General features: G+C 36.3%; 1 long non-coding RNA gene across 2 annotated transcripts in view; it reads left to right on the forward strand.

Moving 5' to 3' along the window:
• Positions 1–14,683, forward strand: part of LOC144293977 (uncharacterized) — a 35,745-nt gene extending 21,062 nt beyond the window's left edge. The window contains exons 1-5 of one of the 2 annotated variants that reach the window (XR_013361333.1): positions 4,332–5,805; positions 5,965–6,049; positions 7,553–7,707; positions 10,192–10,250; positions 13,432–14,683. This is a non-coding gene — a long non-coding RNA (uncharacterized LOC144293977). Of the gene's footprint in view, positions 1–4,331; positions 5,806–5,964; positions 6,050–7,552; positions 7,708–10,191; positions 10,251–13,431 lie in introns of those variants that run through there. The other variant, XR_013361332.1, reaches the window with a different exon arrangement.
• Positions 14,684–19,655: the final 4,972 nt, after the last annotated feature.

Genomic DNA, 19,655 nt, shown 5'->3' on the forward strand with positions numbered 1-19,655 from the left:
CTTTTTGATACTAGTCATTCTGACAGGTGTAAGGTGATATGTCATTGGGGTTTTGATTTGCATTTCCCTGATGGTTAGTGATGTTAAGCATCTTTCCATGTGTCTGTGGCCATCTGTAAGTCTTTGGAAAAATGTATATTCAGGCTATCTTCAATTTTTTAATCAGACATTTTTGGTGTTGAGTAAGGTTTTTGTATATTTTGAATATTAAACCTGTCAGATATATCATTTTCAAATATCTTTTCCCATTCAGCAGTTTGCTTTTTCATTTTGTTGATGGTTTCCTGTGCTGTGCAATTTTTTTTTTTTTATTTTGATGTAGTCTCAATAGCTTTTCTTTTTTTCTTTTGACTATCTATCTCACTTATTTCAACTCTGGTTCATTAATTCTTACCTTCTACTAGTATCTAGTAACCCTGGGTGCTTCTCTGGCTGTCTTTTCTTGTTTATGCTTGGCTTCCTTCTCTTTATTTATTTGTGTGTGTGTGTGTGTGTGTGTGTGTGTGTGTATCTGTTATAGTTTTTTGTTTTGTGATTACCATGTAGAACCATGAGGTTCACAAAAGCCATTCTAAATATATAGCGGTCTAAATTAAGTTGATGGTCACCTAAGTTTGAAAGAATGCTACAATGACTTCATTTTTACTTACGCCTCAAGATTTTATGTATACATTGTCATATATTTACATATTTTTCTTTTTGTGAACCCCCTTAGCTATTTTTTTTTAGATATAATCAATTTACTACCTTTGGCTTTTAACCTTCACATTAGCTATATAAGTGATTGCACTTTTATCTTTATTATCTGTTTGCTTTTAGTAATGTTTTATATACTTTTATAGTTTTCCTCTAATTATGGATTTTTCTTTTCTATTTAAAAATATCACTTTAAAATTCCTTGTAAACCAAGTTTAGTGGTGACAAATTCCTTTAACATTAGTCTGGGAAACTCTTTAGCTCTCCTTCCGTTCTTAATAATCTTATCAGGTGGAGTATTCTTGGTTGTAAGTTTTTTCCTTCAGAAGTTTTAACATAAAAAAAAAAAAAAGAAGAAGTTTTAATATATCCTGCCACTCCCCTCTGGCCTGCAAAGTTTTTGCTGAAAAATTAGCTGATAGGATTTGCCTTTTACATAACCAGTTGCTTCTCTCTTGCTGCAAATTCTCTCTGTATCTTTAATCTTTGACATTTTAATTATTATGTGTTTTGGTGTGGAACTCCTTGGGTCCATCTTACTTAGAATTCTCTGCTTCTTAAACTTGAATGTCAGCTTCCTTCCCTAGGTTAGGGAAGTTTTCCACTATTATTTCTTCAAGTAAATTTTCTTTTTTTAAAAAGAATTTTTATTTATTTATTCATGAGAGAGGCAGAGACATAGGCAGAGGGAGAAGCAGACTCCCTTCAGGGAGCATGATGTGGGACTCAATCCCAAGACCCCTGGATCATGACCTGAGCCAAAGGCAGATGCTCAACCACTGAGCCACCCAGACACCCTCAAATAAATTTTCTGCTCCTTTTGTTCTTTCACTTCTTGGACCCCTACAATGCTAATGTTTGGCTCACTTGATGTTGTCTAAGAAATCTCTTATCCTAATTTTTTTCTATTATTTTTTCTTTTTGCTATTCATCATAGAGGCTTTCCATTGCCCTGGCTCCCAGATGGCTGATCTGTTCTTCTGCAGCCTTTAATCTACTGCTGATTTCCTCTAGTATATTTCTTACTTTAGTTACTGAATTCTTCAACTCTGATTTTTGAAATACATTCTCTTAGTTGAAGTTCTTACTGAATTCATCACTCTTCTCTCCAGTCTGGTGAGCATTTTTATGGCTATTACTTTGAACTCTTTATCATGTAGATTGCTTATTTTTGTTTCATTTAGTTCTTTTTCTGGGGTTTTGTCTTATTCTTTCCTTTAGAACATATTTCTCGGGCTCCTTATTTTGCTTGACTTTCTGTATTTATATTATGAGTTAGGTAGAATAGTTACGTCTCCTAAACTTGAAGGGATGATCTTGTGTATGGTCATCATCTGTGTAGACTGTATTGCCTGGTTACTTTGGCTGGTCAGAGCTGTGGCTGTCATAGGCTGGGGGTCTCAGGGTACTCTGTGCTGGGGACAATGTGGTGGGATGGCTGGAGCTGAAGTGGATGCAGACCCAGACAGTCCTGGGTGTCTCTGCACAGAGGGCAACCTGGCCAGACTGTTAAAGTTGAAGTGGTACAAGCAAGGGAGTAATCAGTCTCTCCACACATAGGTTGTCTTGAGAGGACAACTAAATCCAAAGTGAGTATAAGCCAACATGTCCTGGGGTACTCCTCACAGGAAGCAACATGGTGATTTGGCAAAAACCAAGGCAGGCATGGGGCAGAAGTTCCCAGGGTGTTCTGTGCAGACGGCATCCTGGCAGTGTATATCAAAGCAGTACGGGCTTGAAGTGTCCTGGGGAGCTTTGCCCCTCTCACCTTGGTGACATGGCTGGACCCATAATGAGTGATGACTAGGGGTGCCCCAATTTGTGCCACACTGAGGCTGCCTTGATGTGATGGCTAGGGCTAGTGTGAGATAGGGACCCCTTCATTTTCCCCTTATTTTAGTCATCTTTGGACTTGCTGCATTGACAGACTCAGAACACAACTACTACCTCCCGCCTCCATGGCTACTACCTTCTTCTGAGCCACCATCTTTAACTCTCTAGATTACTTAATAGCCCTGGAATTCTCCCTTCCTTTGGCCTGTGATTCTCCATAGTCTATTCTGAACAGAGAAACCAGAGGAGTTATGACAGATTATATAATTTCTCTAAGCAAACTTTGCAATTCATTAATTTTTCTTTCTTAGAGTAAACACAACAATGCCCCTGAACCATACACAACTTGGCCCTCATTATCTCTCAGATTTCAGTTCCTACTGTTCTTCCCAATTCACACTCTATCCCAAACACCCTGGCCTCACTGATGTTCTTTGAACAAACTGGCAAAATCCATTTGTGAGTTCTCTACACAGGCTGTTCCCTATGCCTAGAATGCTCTTTCTAAATGTCTACATGGTTTCTTTCTCAGCTCCATCAACTCTTTGCTTACTTTGCTTACTTTCACTTTTTCAGTGAAGTCTAATATATATATCTTGATCTAGGGAATTTGCCTGTTTTGTTTACTGTTTCATCCTCTTACCTAACAGAATGCATAAGTACCATGCTAGATAGTCAATATGTACTCATTAAATATATTAATGAACTAAAGGTCAGCAATTTTACACTTCAGTAAGCTACCTAGTGCAATTGGACTGTGCATTAATATCAAAAGAGCTTTTACTTCTATAAGAAATCCAGAAGATTCGCACTTCTTCATGGTTTATTCTATTTCATTCATTATATTCTTGTTAATGAGAAGTATTTGACCTTTCATCATGACTCTGCATATACAAACTTGGCAATGAACAGCAATAGAATATAACACAATTTGACACCTTTGATTAATGAACTTAAGATATTTTTATTCAGGCACAATTCACCAGGCAACATGAAACCAGAGTCACCTCATTAAATTGTTAAGGTAGTCTATAAAGTAGAAGTCCTATAAATTGGGTAAGGTAAGGATTAGCAAAGGAGAAAGCAATCATGTATATACAGAAAGAGTCTTTTTCTTAAAACTTCTTTGGATTGGTGACTTATCAACATTAGCCACTAACTGGCAATAAGTCACATGTATTCAAATCCAAATCTTTTCAGCAAGGTGTGAGGTTTTAACATGGCTGGCTAGTGAAGGGTAACAGGCTACTCCAGCATGTACATACTTAAAGGAAACTATTTCTTATGACTCTTTGAGCTATTTTAGAGTAATAGCAGATCTGAATAAGTAAACCTGAAAATAGTGTGTGGGGTCTCCTTTGGGACTTCTGCTTCAAGTTAATTGTTTTCATTTTTTCTATTTCTATTTAAAGTTAGAAAACTCCATCCTATACATTATAAACTCCCTGGGAGCATATGACTGTATATGTTTAACTGCTTCATTTTAGAAATCAATAATCACACACTAGTATATTAAATAATTATCCAGAAAATTAAGAGGATATAAGTTTGTTGAAAATTTCAGGGTGCTTTCAAAATTAAATACATACAGTGTCTAATTTGTTACTAAGTATGTCACATTTAAGACATTCTCTCAAAATAATATTCTTAAATCAACTATATACTACCCAACAAATCTCCTATTTTTTTCCACAATGATATCCTGGTTGCAAAAATTGGAATTACACACAAAAAATAGAATAAAACAATTTATCTGATTGATGTAAGTAAATTTTTTTAAAAAATCTTTATTCTAAAAAAATTTTTTTAACTGTTTTAAAGTAATGAGTGCTTTGGTTTAAATGTTTAGATCTTTACTTTTTGATTTCCCAGTTCTGTGTAGACTCAAAACCCAGAGTAATAGATGGGGAATTTGGATACTGTAGCTCAAGGAATTCAATATAGAAATCAGAGTGACTTCCTGGAAACAAAGGGCAATGCCAGTATTTATCAAAGAATTTATTTGCCACTGCATGATGGTATTCATTATATCCTTGAAACATACACACTCCAAATGTGTTCACTAAGGACAGTTGAATACAATCCAAAGATGAGAAGCATTATCAGCTGTGTAATCACCTGGTTGTGGTAAATGGTTTAAAGACCATATAGTATATAGACTATAAAACATATATAACAAAAGTAAGACATGCAAAATAAGTATCCAAAAAGTATAAACAACAACCCAACAAAAAATTTAGTTACCACTGATAGGAAAAATGATTACTAATATATGAATTAATAGAACAGATAAATAGAATCCACTTTGGTTATAATTTTTTATTCGTTTGCCTAAGTCACTAAGTCATTAGAGCTTGTCACTGAAAGAAAATGTGATCAAATTTGAAGAAAAGTTTAAATTTTACATTTCCTGAATTGCTCAGCAAAGCCTATACTCAATACATAAAACCCTAATATTAGAGTATATACCAATTATTTGTTTGAACTTTTGTGTATATTAACCCGTTATAGGTGTTTGTTTGTTTTGTTTTATAGAGAATTATACTCAGAAATCTATAAGGTAAAGATATTTCCAAAATATGTTTCTTTCCTTTCTGACTTAACAATATCACAAGAATATCGCCGAATCCTATATATGTATCCCAGTGCATTATTTCTCATTTTTTCTTTTAAAAAACAGTTCTTTTTAAAATCAGATTCTCTATGTAAATTTACCATTGATTTTTCTTAGTTCCATAATCATCAGAAGTCTTGAAAAGCTAAAAAAAAGTTTTGCAAAGCTATTTTATGATAAATAAGATCATTGCAATGATGTTAATCATCATTAGAAGTAGTGTTTTACATTACACAAATTACATGGGTGTTACAACGTGCCTTGGGTTTCTTTCCCAATGACTTCCAAGAAGAAATTAGAGAAAGAGCATGAGCACTGGGTGTTACGCTATATGTTGGCAAATTGAACTCTGATAAAAAAATATTTAAAAAAAAAAGAGAAAGAGCTTATTGCTATACAGATTTAAATATCCTGGAATATACTATATCTTTGTTTTAGATAAGAAGCTGTAACCATAGTTAAATTGCAATTAATTATTCAGTCACTGCTTATCCATTTTATGGATTATCTAAGTCCTTTGTTTTTCCCGTCATTAATTCATCTCTTTTGGTAGATGGGGAAGGAATGAATAGCTGGAGGTCAAACTAGCCTTGGATACATCTTGGTTTGGGAGTAAGTTAAAGCTGTTAGCCAAGAGGAAGTTTGAAATGATCTCCAGTAAGGTTAGTCATACACTGAGACATTTTGGGCAGCTGTTTATAAGGAATAAATTAAAGGAAACCTGTCCAAATAGTTTTAGTGACCTATGTAATCATTTTCTATTACTCCCTTGACAAATCACCAGAAACACTGTGACTTAACGCAAATTAATTATCTTATAGTTTTGTAAATCAGAAGTCTGACACAGGTCTCATTGAGTTGAAATCAAGGTATGAGCAAGTCTGCATTCTTTTCTGGAGTTTGCAGGTGAGGACCTATTTTCTTTTCCTTTCTAGTTGCTGGATACTAACCACATCTCTTGGTTCTTGACCTCCTTCTTCCATCTTAAAAGAGCAGTATACCATCTCTTTGACCTTCCTTCCAGCATTACATCTTGCTCTGATCATAGCTGGGAAAGGTTCTCCACTTTTAAGGACTCATATGTTAAATTGGTCCACCCAAAATATCTGAATAATTTCCTCATCTGAAGCTCAGTACCCTAAGTCAAATCTGCAATACCCTTTCTGCCAAGTAAAGAAACATATTCACGGATTCCAGGGAATCAGTGCCTGGCTATCTTTGAGGGGTCCTTATTCTGGCCATCACACTCAGTGAATCTCAAATTTTCACAATGCTATTTTTAAAATGTTTTAGGTAAAATAATTAGTAACACTAACAAAATACCTAAGTAACTCAACAATAATAGCTCCCATTAACTGAGTGCTTATTATCTTTCAGACACAAATAGTATCACATAATTCTCACAACAGGCCCTTGAATTACTCAGTGTTTTTGTTACCCTTTTACAGATGAGCAGAGGGAAAGTGATGGCTTAGGCCAAGTTATGCAATTTTAACCAAGGCAGCATCAAAAGCCAATGTTTCCTTCCAGGTTCTCCTGGCTCTAGGTTTCACTCTTGATTTTCTATTACTTTGTAAATAATTTATTTTCATATATTTACACCGTGACTCAAAAAGTTTTACTGAATAAAAACAATGATGGAGATTGTAGGGCATAGCTTAGTTCAGTGGTTCTTAAACTTTAGCTTCTACCAGAACCATATTCCAGGATTTGATAAAGTGAAGAGTGCTGGGGCCCTTCCCCAGAGCTTCTGATTCAGCAAGCTTAGGGTAAGGCCTAAGAATCTGTGTTTCTACAAGTTCTTAGGCAATGCTGATGCTGCCGGACTATGCTTTGAGAACTACTGGCCTAGAAAATGAACAACCTAAGATGGAATAAGCATATATCCCAGATGTTTTTGGCAGAACAAAAGTCACCAAATATTATAGAGGAGAGAGGTGGGGGAGAAATATTAGTAAGCCATCTTAATGCCTATAAAGTAAAATAGCTTGGCCAGGGCCATTTGTTTAGGTATTAATAGAGATGTAACTAAAACCCAAGTCTTCTCAGGTACAGAAAAACTTGTGAGAACAAACATCACTTATTTTTAGCCTTTCCTGCATCTGACCCTGTAAGTGGATTTAATTATCTACACTGTCTCCATTCTCATGTTGATAAATAAGTGAAAGGCTGGCATCCAAGGTCTGTCTGACCAATTTCTTTGAAAAAAATTCTGGAACACTTGGGGTATAAATAAAGAATGAAATCTGTTTTTATTGCCATCATTTTATTAATTTAGGCTGTGCATAAAATACACAGTATTTGAACATCAGAAGGATTTTGCTATTTTTTTCCCCCTAAAGAACCTCATTTTGGAACAAGGTCTTAATGTGCTGTTTCTCATGTTTCTCTCTAACGTTCCCTGGCAAGGCACGTGCTAACAGCCTGGCTCTGCAAGCATCTGGCTGGCACTAGAGCAACCCTAAGAGAGACAGAAGGACCTGCTCTTCATCATCTTTTCAGAAAGGATTTCAACTCTCTTGAGCTTGGCTGGAAGTCATGTCTTTTCTTCATCATTTTCTAATGTTGGTATTCCCTTTGAAAGCCTATTTATTGAGGTTTCTGAAATGCCCTCTCTTACACCAAGTTTGGTCATCATCCGACCATAAGATAATCAAAAGAACCTGGGAAACATTTGGAGTGAAATGTATGGCATGCCTTAGAATTGAGGCCCAGAAAAAAAAAAAAAAAAAAAAAAAAAGAATTGAGGCACAGGGGGAACGTGAGATGAGGCAGATGTAGGAGCTACAGCTTATGCACTGCATTTCTAGATGTCAGCAATGTTGAAATATGTAGCTTAAAGCAAGTGTAGATCAGCAAAGGCTGGGATAGAAATAACACTCTATTTCCTGGGATGATTCATTTAAGGAAGCTATTTATTGCATACATAGTTTAAAGATTACATACCCATTTTCTTGTATGATTGTTCATACATAAATATATTTATTTTACTGCCCCTAAAATAGCCTAACATTCCATCAAAAAAAATAAAATAAAAAGACTGGAGGAGGAGAGTTCATCTCCTCTAGTTTCAATTGTGTAAGATTATTGTAGTAATGATAGATGTTTTTAACATGAGGTCACCAACAATGCTGTTTTGTCCTTGATTGTTGATTTGAGTCAGAGATTAAGTGGAACACAACTCCCCAGGCCAAAACATCATTGGACGTGATGAATATGTTGAGAATGTCTTTCAACTGCATGGAGAGTTAAGCACAGCATCTTTGGCACAACCACTGGAAGTCTTCCATTTTGGTTCTCTGGCAGATATCTGCCTAGAGAACCTCTTGGGCTCTGTCTGTGGTGATATATGTGGGATATAACTGGGTTCAATTTTATTTCAATGTCCTTAGGTGAGCATTTGTGCCAATTTAGAGCTCCTTCATTTGAAGGTAAAGCGAACTCAGATAGAGTAGCCAGAAATCATTTCATAGGATGCAAGTGTTTCCTGGGTTGGTATTTAAAAGACCATACATCATTGGCCTGTTTACCAAGCCCTCACTAAGGAATCAAATCACCTATTCTTGGTGACCTTCAAATATACTCTTTCTTTGTTTGTCTACTTCTTTTTCCTTTTCTGCCAGTCATGTTGTCTCCTACTGACCAGGAATAGCTCCAGCATTCTACTTAGGATATTTTTATTGGAAAGCTATGCAGCAAATGCATCCTATCCTTTGGCCCTCCCCTGCTTTAAGGTAATTTCTCTCCTCTTCATGTTCTTCCACTTTATCACTGCAAACAACAGCACATTCAAATGGCTCCCCGCTGCCCTTTAGCTTCATAAACAAGCAATGGGTATAATAAATATGTATTTTGCATTCCATCTGCAAGCTCCTCTCAGAGGATCCATAGTACTGTAGAACTCCATTCTGAATTGAGGAAATACATATGATGGGGAAGTCAGAGAAATAAGAATTATCTAGGTGAAAATAAATTTAAAATCAAATTCAGTTTTATTAGGTATGGTCTCCAGAGAGAAACTTATAGACTACAAAAGAAAAAACTGCATCACTGCAGTTGCTTCACAGAGGTCACAGAAACCATATTCTATTTAAGACTTGCAAAGACCTTCTCCTGGAGTTGACAGAGTGGTTTATTATTATTTTTATTACTCTTATCATGTTTTTAAATGTTTCTAATCCAAATCATTTAATATAATCTGAGTAATTATTTAAGTTTCAGGTGCATAGTTAACATTTGTATAGAACTTTGGCATTTCCAAACATTTTTTTCGTGCACTATCAAACAATATTCTTCAAAATAAGTCTGTAAGTTAGCATTATTACATTACATTTTAAAATGAGGAACATGAGGTACACACAGTTAGGCAGCTTGTCTAGGATCAGGCAATTAATAACAGAATGGCCCTGAATCCAGTGGTTCCAAATCCTGCCTCCAGAACTTCCTATTGCAAGCACCTGAGGAGTTTCAGGGAAGAAAAAAAATCAGTGCCCAGGCCCCAACGCAGAAAAATTAAATCAGAGTATCTGAGGGTAGAGTCCAAGAATCAGTATTTTCTAGCAATTCTGTAGGAGATTCTGTGAAGCCAATGGTGGGATCCATAGCACTAATTTGAATAGCTCTCTTTATCATAGCTAATATTAGAGCATAGATTATTTAATCAACTCAGTATTTTGCAGCATAGGCAAGCAGGCTAAAAGCGAAATATCTGGCATGCCATTTGTTATCTCCCATTCTCCTTCAGCAAGCTTTGAGTATGCCTTTATGCAAACACCATGAAAACATGGGGATATTTAATACTAACAACTAAAAGAGTGCTTGGAATAGCAGGGACAGCATACAAAGCAAGCAAAGAGGAGGTCATAACTAGTGGACTCTAGCAAGTATTCCAGTTTCATTATTCCCATGAAAACCACTCTCTTTTTCATTGAACCATCACTGTCATTAGTCTTTGGCATATACTGAAGAGGGAGGTGAAGTGACCAATTTTCAGAAATGCAGTCCCTGACCAAATGTACACCAATTGCTTTTTTTTTTTTTTCCTGCAGATCAGTTACCAGTGAATTGTGAACTTCCATTCAAAGTGGTCCTGACCTTTGCTTCATTGGTGATTTTAAATGCTCCTACAATTCCTAGTGAAACAGGGAGAATATTTTGTGATTTTGAACTCTAGGCATTTACTTTGCTTCACACCTCTTTTGAATCAGCCTTCTTAAGACTGAGTCTTAAGACCATTCTTAAGTCTTCTTAAGACCATTCTCTTAAGACTGAGTCTAGAGGCCTGCCTCCTAAAGTAGAAAATGAAATGGTCTGATATTAGCCTGTTCAGTATGACACTGGATTAGAAAACAAGGTATAGGGGAAGAGGGAATTCACTAAACTCCGTGATCAGTTCTTTAACTGACCAAGAGCTATACTTGGTAGGTGGAATAGCAAAATGTTTTACATAAAGGTGATCTGGTCAGGAAGAGAAAGTTTAAAGAATACTTCTCTGGTTTCTAAGAATGGAGAGAAGGCAGATAAATATGGCAACAGAAGGAAGGATTCAGAGTATGTTCTACTATCCCTGCTTCAGATCTTCACTAGATTGTAATAAAGAGAAGAGAACTGATCCAAGTGCTCCTGCCTTAGTTGGGGCTTTTGAGGGAGAACCTTGTGTATTTATTCATCTATTCATTCAACAGTATTTATTGAGTGCCTGCTCTGTGCTGATAACTGTCTTGAGGGACAGAGATAGAGCAGCCTCACTCAGTTCCCATGTAGCACTGATGGTAGAAGAGAGGAGTTTTGTTAGAGGGTTGACTCAAATCTGAAAGAAAGATATATCTACTGAACTACCCAGAGACTGAGTTATTCAGATGATCTAAGCTATTATATTGGTCTATATTACTGATCTGATAGAAAAAATTTGGTTACCTTCTCTCAGAGGTAGACAGTGTTCCAGAGCATAATGTATCAATTAGTTTTTAAGAAAACAAATGAACATTGGGACACCTGGGTGGCTCAGCAGTTGAGTGTCTGTCTTTGACTCAGAGTGTGATCCCAGGATCCAGGATTGAGACCCACATCAGGCTCCCTGCAGGGAACCTGCTTCTCCCTCTGCCTCTGTCTCTGCCCTTCTCTCCCTGTGTCTCTCATGAATAAATAAATAAATATTAAAAAAAAAAAAAGAAAACAAATGAATAAGCAAAGCTGTATTTCTCAACATATTACTAATTTTGAAACCCTGCTCTATTAGGGAACAAGGGGATGTAGTAAGATAGAATAGTTGGGAAGAGGAAATGCTGAGCGTAGAATATTGTCATTGCTCATTGTCTACATTGGTAGGTCTAGGAAGCCTCAGAGAGTCAAGATCAAGAAATAGATAATCTGGACAAATAATACATTACTGTTGTGTATTTGTGCTGTTGCATTTTTTAAAACCTATAAGGCTGAGCACTAGAACTGTACCTCTAATTATAAAGGTCAATTTCCTGGGGAAAAGAACAGGATAGGTAAACTGGTTAGTCAATGAAATTAGGGAATGCCTGTGCTTGAAGAAATTTATGTATATTTATGCATATTCTAAGTCATTGAAACAGCTGTTGTGAATGGCTATAGATTTCAAAAAACTCTCATAATTATGAGGAACCCTCTTATAAAATATGGAAACCAAATCGTTAGGTCCAATTCCTAAGTATCATGAGTAATCTCGATTTTCATCCTTCATTTGGCATACATTGAGTGTTTGACATTGTCTTCTTAGTTTTTATTCTCACTAGACTCTCCATTTTATTTGTCTGCAGTGTCTCTAAATACACCAATAACAATTCTGTGATTAAGGGGCTATGTAAGGACTCCTCTAAAGATCTAAGAGCTTTGACAGAATATAACTACTCTAAGAAAGTCCTGGCATGGCAAGAAGACTGCTTAGGACTTTCCTTTTGCCCATTTAGTGTCAGTTACGTACTTAGAGTATCTGGCATGTTTCCTACGTATAGATATACACAATGAGCTACTCAGTGGCATCCAACCATGGCTCCTTAATTTTCTACTTACGTATTCAGGAACAAGCCTGAAGTATGAGGCAATGGGTACAATGAATGCAATTCAGTGGTAATGATGATGAAAGTAAGCAATTCTCCTCCAAGGAAAGATCATCTTTTCTTGGTTCATTAATTGGTTAAAGAGCTTAGATCAGCATAAAATGCCTTTAGCTGGTAATTAGCATGCAAATAAGCACTGGCCCACAGGCCCAGGATTTAAAAGGAACTTGGCTGGGCTTAAAAGGAATGCTGGAGGCAAGCATATTTTAATAAAAATAAAAAATAATTCCCAAAGCATTGATAATATTTGATTTATGATGTTTTCTTTTTTTACTCCTGTGAACCCCACTGTGAGAGTTGACTCTATTATTAAGATTCACCATTGAGGTCACTGGAATGAATTCTTTAAGAAATAAGGAAGAGAATATGTTGCTTCTAAAGAAGACCTATGGGTTTTCCATTAGGACATTTATGAAACATTTATATCTGGTACACAATGCCTTGGCTTTATACAAGAGTACATTTTACAAAGTCTATAAAATTGCTGCAGGGATTAATAAATTTGGAACCTCAATATCAACTCCACATCTCAAAATTAGCAATCACTTTTGTATTTTTCACGATAAGCTAGAGTATGACACTATAACAGATTAATCCTGGAATTTCTATGACCTAACACAGGCAGAGTTGATTTCTCACTCAGACTATTGCAGCATTTCTCTGCCTTTAGTGCCGCAGTTCTTGGTCACACCGTTTCAAAGCATGAAGATGTAGACCAGATGAAGGAGTGGTGAGCAGCAAAGTTTATTGAGCAATAGTACAAAGCTCCCAGAGACAGAGGGGATCCAAGAGGTTTGCCCTTGGAGTTTCTAAGTTGAAGGGTTTTTTATGAGCTTTTTTGCTGAACTATCTTAAGCAATCAAGGTGTGCTGAGTTGTGGCAATCAGGGCTTTGGTCACATATCTGTCTACCTATTAGGTTAATGTCAATATGCTAAGGATCTTTTCTTGCTAACATCTGGGGGCTTATGTCTTAACTGCTCCTTGCCCTTGATAATGACAACTGTTTTGTGCTTGTCTTATCTTAGAACATTTTACAGAAGCTGCAAAACAGAATGCTAGTATGGTCCTATGTAAGCTGCAAAACAGGATGTTAGTCCTGTTTTATCTCAGCTGCCTTAACTCCATATTTTCTCATTAGGGACCCTGGCCCTGACTACCTAACTGTCCAATAAATCCTAATAAGATTATCTTTCTTTTGTAGGTGAACAGGAGCCACTCCTCCACATCTTTCCACCTGGACCCAGGCTTTTGAAGGCTCTGGCAATTTATAGCTGCACAACCTGGAACACATGTCACTGACTCTTGAATGCTTTACCCTAGGAGTGAGAATTGTTACTTCTGCTTTGAGGCCATTGGTCAGCACTAGTCCTCTGGCCTCACCAAACTGGAAAGGGGCTAAGAAATATAGTGGAGCACACAGTACACAATATTGTTTCATTTTAAAGTCATACAGTGAAAGATTTCATCAAGTCCTTCATGTCCTGTTTTGCTACAACAAATACGGTCAAGCTTAGTGTCACCAAAATGCTTTTTCAGAACAAGAATATGTGGACATTTTTTCTAGAGTGATGTAACAGAAATGACTATGGTGGAAGAGAGGTGGTGTACTAACCACTTTCATGTGGGTGAGAGTGGGTGGCTCAGTCTGTTAAGCATCTGACTTTTGCTCAGGTCATGATCTCAGGGTCCTGGGATAGAACCCTTTGTGGGGCTCCCTGCTGAGCAGGGAGTCTGCTTCTTCCTCTGCCCATACTTATGCTCTCTCTCTCAAATCAATCAATCAATCACCAATCAATCTTTAAGATAAAAAAGATGTAGTCCCCATTGAATTCTACTGAAGAACTCCTAGTTTTAAATTTTTTAAGTTATGTAGATCAGTATTTCTTAATCTTTTTTCAATGTCTCCACCAAAGAGCTTTTTCAGACATTTGTTTACCTAAACAATCTCCTCATGAGATATCCTACTATAGATAAACTAGATCTGTTTATGTATCATATATATATCTGAGCTTTACATATAAGAACACCAAGGCTTTTTTGTCCCCCAAGAACCAATTTTCACAATCTTGAAGGTGATATCACTACTCGCCCCCACCATAACCATAAGAATGCATGGTCTAAATTTAACAGAATAGAATTGAAACATGACCTATACTCTAGCATTTATGTAACTGATTATGTGTATTTTTACATGATTCTATCATATTTTCCATAGTTGTTTCCCATGTGCCATTAGGAGTCATATGCTGCCACCCTCATTTTCCATATTTCTCCACCAATACTATGAAGGTGGCATAACTTAGTGATTCAGAACACAGGCTCTGAAATTAAACAGCATACTTTGAAATCCTACTATCCTCACTAGGAAGATCTCAGATCTTTGACCCTATAGACCTGAGGTTTGCTTTTGTTTTTGTCTTCTTTTTTAAACCTATAAATGCACCTTAGTAGAACCTATGTTATAGCATTATTGGAATAATGGGAGTCAATGTTTTTTCATATTGGCTAAAATGTAGCTTGTGGTAAATGTTTTAACAAAGATGTTCTCATGCTCTGTAGGCCTATTTCGTTGTCTCCAAATCCCAGAAGTTTTTAGTGGAAAAAAAGAAGGTGAAGCTAAAATTTCTCTGTCATGTGTCTTAATCCTATTTCACCAAAGGCCGTAATCCTTATTTTATGGCTGGCAGTGCTGCCTTCCTGGCTTCAGATCCCAGGGTCACTTAGGCCTGTCCGTATTAGGTTATGAACAAGGAACCAAAGAAATCCCTTTGGTTTGGGAAAGTCACTGTTTTGTGGGAGATTAAATGCTTTCTTTGATATTTTGGCTCAACTGCCCTAATAGTATTAAGAATGAAGGTCAGGACTCTCACTCAGATTTTAAAGTAACAGCCTCCAGCAAAAGTAACAGCTGAGAGAGGAAAGGGTTGTAGTTTTTCAAAAGCTATGCATGAGACCCATCTATGAGGGAGAGTGGAAAGAACACTAACTGGGCTTGAAATTTAGAGTTCTAACTTTATTTATTTTAGTTTAAAGATTTTATTTATTTATTTATGAGACACACACAGAGAGAGAGGCAGAGACACAGGCAGAGGGAGAAGCAGGCTCCATACAGGGAGGCCGACGTAGGATTCGATCCCGGGTCTCCAGGATCATGCCCTGGGCTGAAGGCGGCGCTCAACCGCTGAGCCACCCAGGCTGCTTTAGAGTTCAAACTTTAAATCATAGGAACACTATTGACTCATTAAGGATACTTGGACCAATAATTTATTCCTATTGAGCCTTGGTTTCCTCATCTATAAAATGTGGATTATAGTGTCTACCTCACTGAAAAATTTTGTTGAGCTGAAATGAATTAGAATTAATGTATTGATGAGAATCCTCAGTAGAGACCAAGACTATATGCAAATGTGAAAGATTATTATCTCCACCTACTTTCACCCATACTTTGGTCTAATTGTTCTAATTACTGTGAAAGCAGGGATGATTTTCTGATTACAAATCTTTCATCTATTTATCTGTCCCATATCATGACCCCATCTAATTAGAAAAGGTAGTGCTATTGAATTGTAATATGAATACTTGAAGTCCGGACATTAATTATTAAATGTCTGAGAACCTCCCCCAAAGCACTAAATCTACCATTTTCCCCATAATTTCTGCCAAGTACATTTAAGACTAGATAGATTTGAATGGCTAGAAATCCACACCTGTGTTCTCTTTTCCTTTACTTCTTAGCTAATGGGATGAATATCTGTTAAAAAGAACCTATCTCCGTATCTTGGCCTGTTTCTAGTTGTCTCTATAAATGACATTATAGGAAGGGATATAAATTGGGGACTTTTGATGTTGGGCATGAAGCATCCTTTGGGCAGATGCTAAAGATAAATACTATGTGTTCACACACACAAGATGGAATCAGGATAAAGGGCACAAGTGACATGTGCAGATCAGCTCATCTGGAAAGTTTCCTTCCATCCTCCTTATACCTCTTCCCGTAACATGCCTGTGAACAAGAAAAGATTGGTCATAGGGGCTCAAGAGGTTATTGTAATTTGAGATCTTAGGAAAATCTCTCAGAATGGAGTATGGAAGGAATATTGGTTACTCCAATGATGTGTTTTGTCCCACAAGGAATATAACAAACCCCTGAGCATGTGCCAACAAACCTCTTTAGGATCCAGGTGATGAAGGACTAGGGAGCTTGGATGGGACTCTGTTTAGCTGGTGAAAGTGTAGTAGACTTCCAAATCTCTGCTATATAATATATTCCTCTCTGTAGTAGCAGGAAAATTTGAGCTGCTTTGCATGAATATTAAGAAAATGAATGCAACTCAGAATATAACATTAGTATTTTGAAAATATACAGTGTCAAGTTTTACAACAATCTACTTCTTTTTTACCCATGACCTGTAAGTTGATATTGGTACCTTCCTCTTTCTCTGTCATCTTCTCCTGCCAGTCTCTTATCTTTTTCCATGTCAGTCTATTTATCAGGGCAGATGCCTGGGGCATAGGAATTGCAATTCCACGTACTGGTTTTTTCACTTAGGGATAAATATATGAAAAATCCAGAGCAGCACTGGTTCAGAGTGGCAGAAAATTGGGGCATTGGACATTAAGCACAGATATATTTAATAATTTATACAGAATTAATAAGGTACTGGGTTGTTTTTAAAAGCTATGATCAAGTGACTGTTACAGATACTATTTACAAAATTGATACTTCACTAGAAGACAAACCAAGTTTAGTAACATAATTAAATAGAAATTAAATTAAGGAAAGTACATAATCATATTCTTATTAATATGTTAACTTTGTAAAGATTATTTGCGTATTGCGGGCATTGAGCAAGATAACTAAAACACGTTAATTAGATTTCAAGTGAATTGCCACCATGTTAATTCATATTTTATAAGAATAGTAATTAAAATCCAACATGTTATAGCTATAGAATGGTATTTTATTATATCCCATACTAACATTTCCTTATAAGTAATTTTAAAACATCAGTTTAATGGATTAGTAAAAGTGCAATAGTGTAACTGGGCATTTATTTTTAATAGAATCCATATTATGAAGTGAATTTTTATTATTCTTAAAGTCATTCACAGAACAATTTTAATGATATAATACTTACATTCCATCAGGGATTCTTTTGTAGCGGCTTTGTGCTGCGAATTATTTTCTATATTCTTTTAATATTCTTATATTTATCATTCTACATTCTTTAAATAAAGATAAAAAAATTCTACATTCTTCAAATAAATATTGGTTTTACATCCATTTCTCTAACTTTCTTTTATTTGTATAAGAAAACATAGTTATCCTGTCTTTGGATTTGAGTATCTAGTTCAATACATATGTAATATGTCACAAGTTTTGTGGACTGGCATTTTATTTGGTCAGACCACCGTATCAGTTTGCCAAACATTTCCCATATTTGATTAAGGGTAAGGACGTAAGGGATGATTCTACTTCTATAGAGCCATTTTAAGAGAAGGATGAGAAAAACATTAAAATGTGTGAAGTCAGCTTAGGTCTTCTTTTTTGGCAAGTAAACTACCCTCTTGGTTATCTGCCTTTTAGAAAACAGAAATTTCATTGCTCTATTTACTCAGGATCTTAGCAGAGCCCCAGCAGTTGATAATGCCAGTGTTTGCCAACTGAAATACATTGCATAGAAACTAGTGGGAAATCATATCAATGGGTTTTTAATCAGATTAATTTGAGATGGCAACTACCTTGCTAAGAGTCATCTGCGAAGAGTTCACATGCTGTTGTTTGAGAGAACTCTCTCTTCTGAAATTTCCTTCAGTGCTTTTTATCAATGAGCAGATATGGCCCAAGAGAAGGGTCTTAAACATGTTTTCAATAACAGTATGAGGACAGCATTATTATTTCAACTTTTTAGATAAGGAAACAGAAGTGCAGGTATGTAAGATACAGTGCCAAAAATTCTCAAAAATTCCAGTGAGGGCTATTGTTTGCATTTCCCTTGTGACTACTTCATACCAGCCACTCTCCACTACTGTTCTCAACACAGATTTCAACCACTTATTTCTATTTATTTCAACACTACTTTATGTAGTGGTTGGGCTGTCTGTACTCCTTTACCTAAGTGTAGCTGCAACCTTGTAGTAGACATTATGACTCTTGCCCAAATCATCCTCAGGAATGAAGGATTTAAACTTCCAATTGCTGGTGTCTCAGATTTCAACCCCCTCGAGTTAACTGCCTTGGGTGGAGCTCTGCCTCATGCAAACTCTATTTCCTGCAACCAGTAGCTACCCCAAAGTTGAAGAGCCCAGCCTTTTAACATCAAAGTGGGAAAGGTTTAAAGGAGTAACCCTTCCTTCTAACTCTCTGCAGTGTCATTTATGACTTCCACTGAGGCCACATTGCAGTTCATTTTGTCCAATCCTGCGTTTTTGTTTTTTTTTTTTCTTTTCTTCTGTTAGATCCCCAGAGCCTGATAGATCTCCTGCATGTTAGCATGTTAATTCCACCTCAGAGACTGCTGGCCAAGTAAATCAATTGCAGCAACTCTGCACTGCTTCTGGATCTGGAATTTGTCATTATTTTGTGGAGCTTACAGAGTTAATTCTACAATAATGCGTTTTTGTATTTCTATTTTTGATACACATTTCCTGAATGGCTTAAATAAATGAAAACAATAGTTGAATCTAGATGATAGTGTTAATAAAAAAGGTTGAGTTTATAGGATTTAAGAGGGCCTTAATCCTAGAGGGTATTAGATAAAATGAAGGAATCTTACAATGAGGCATAATTGGATTCAGATCTTGAATACATTAACTAGAAATCAGGAATATGAATTTAAGTGATTGTATAAAAAAGAAAAAGAGCATTTCCTTTTGCAAACTTCAGTGTTCAATAATTAGATAAAGGTTCCAGAGGAAAGTATGTTTTGCCTTTGCAGCTTCAACCATTAGATGACTATTGGAGCAAAGACTTCAAGTTTGCTACAGGGAAAGGAGTTTGAGCAAGTGAGGAAATTTCTCTTCTAGGTTTTACCAATGTAGAACACTTAAGCTCATTACCCTTTATACATAATGAAGTCACTCACTGAACTTAAGTGCCCCTTGGCTGAACACATCCGAGGACAACCAGCATGGAGCCAAGAGGAAAATAAAATTCTTTCATATTAATAACACTTTGGAGATACTTCATGGAATCTTTCCAAATATTTTTTAAAAACAACTCTAAATAGATTGTTATAAAGAGTTTTATTTTAGCATACAGGTACATTCTAGACAGTTCTGTGGCTATGAGCTTTCTGTGAGGTCTTAGCTCTCCCCAGTGAATTTCCATAGCCTTATTCAATACAATATTTATGGTTTCCAAACTATAAAAGTTTCCAATTTTCTCTATTTTCAGTCTGAGGTTCAGAACATTTCTATGTTTCA

The sequence above is a fragment of the Canis aureus genome, chromosome 22 (genome assembly GCF_053574225.1).
Source record: "Canis aureus isolate CA01 chromosome 22, VMU_Caureus_v.1.0, whole genome shotgun sequence".
NCBI lineage: Eukaryota > Metazoa > Chordata > Mammalia > Carnivora > Canidae > Canis > Canis aureus.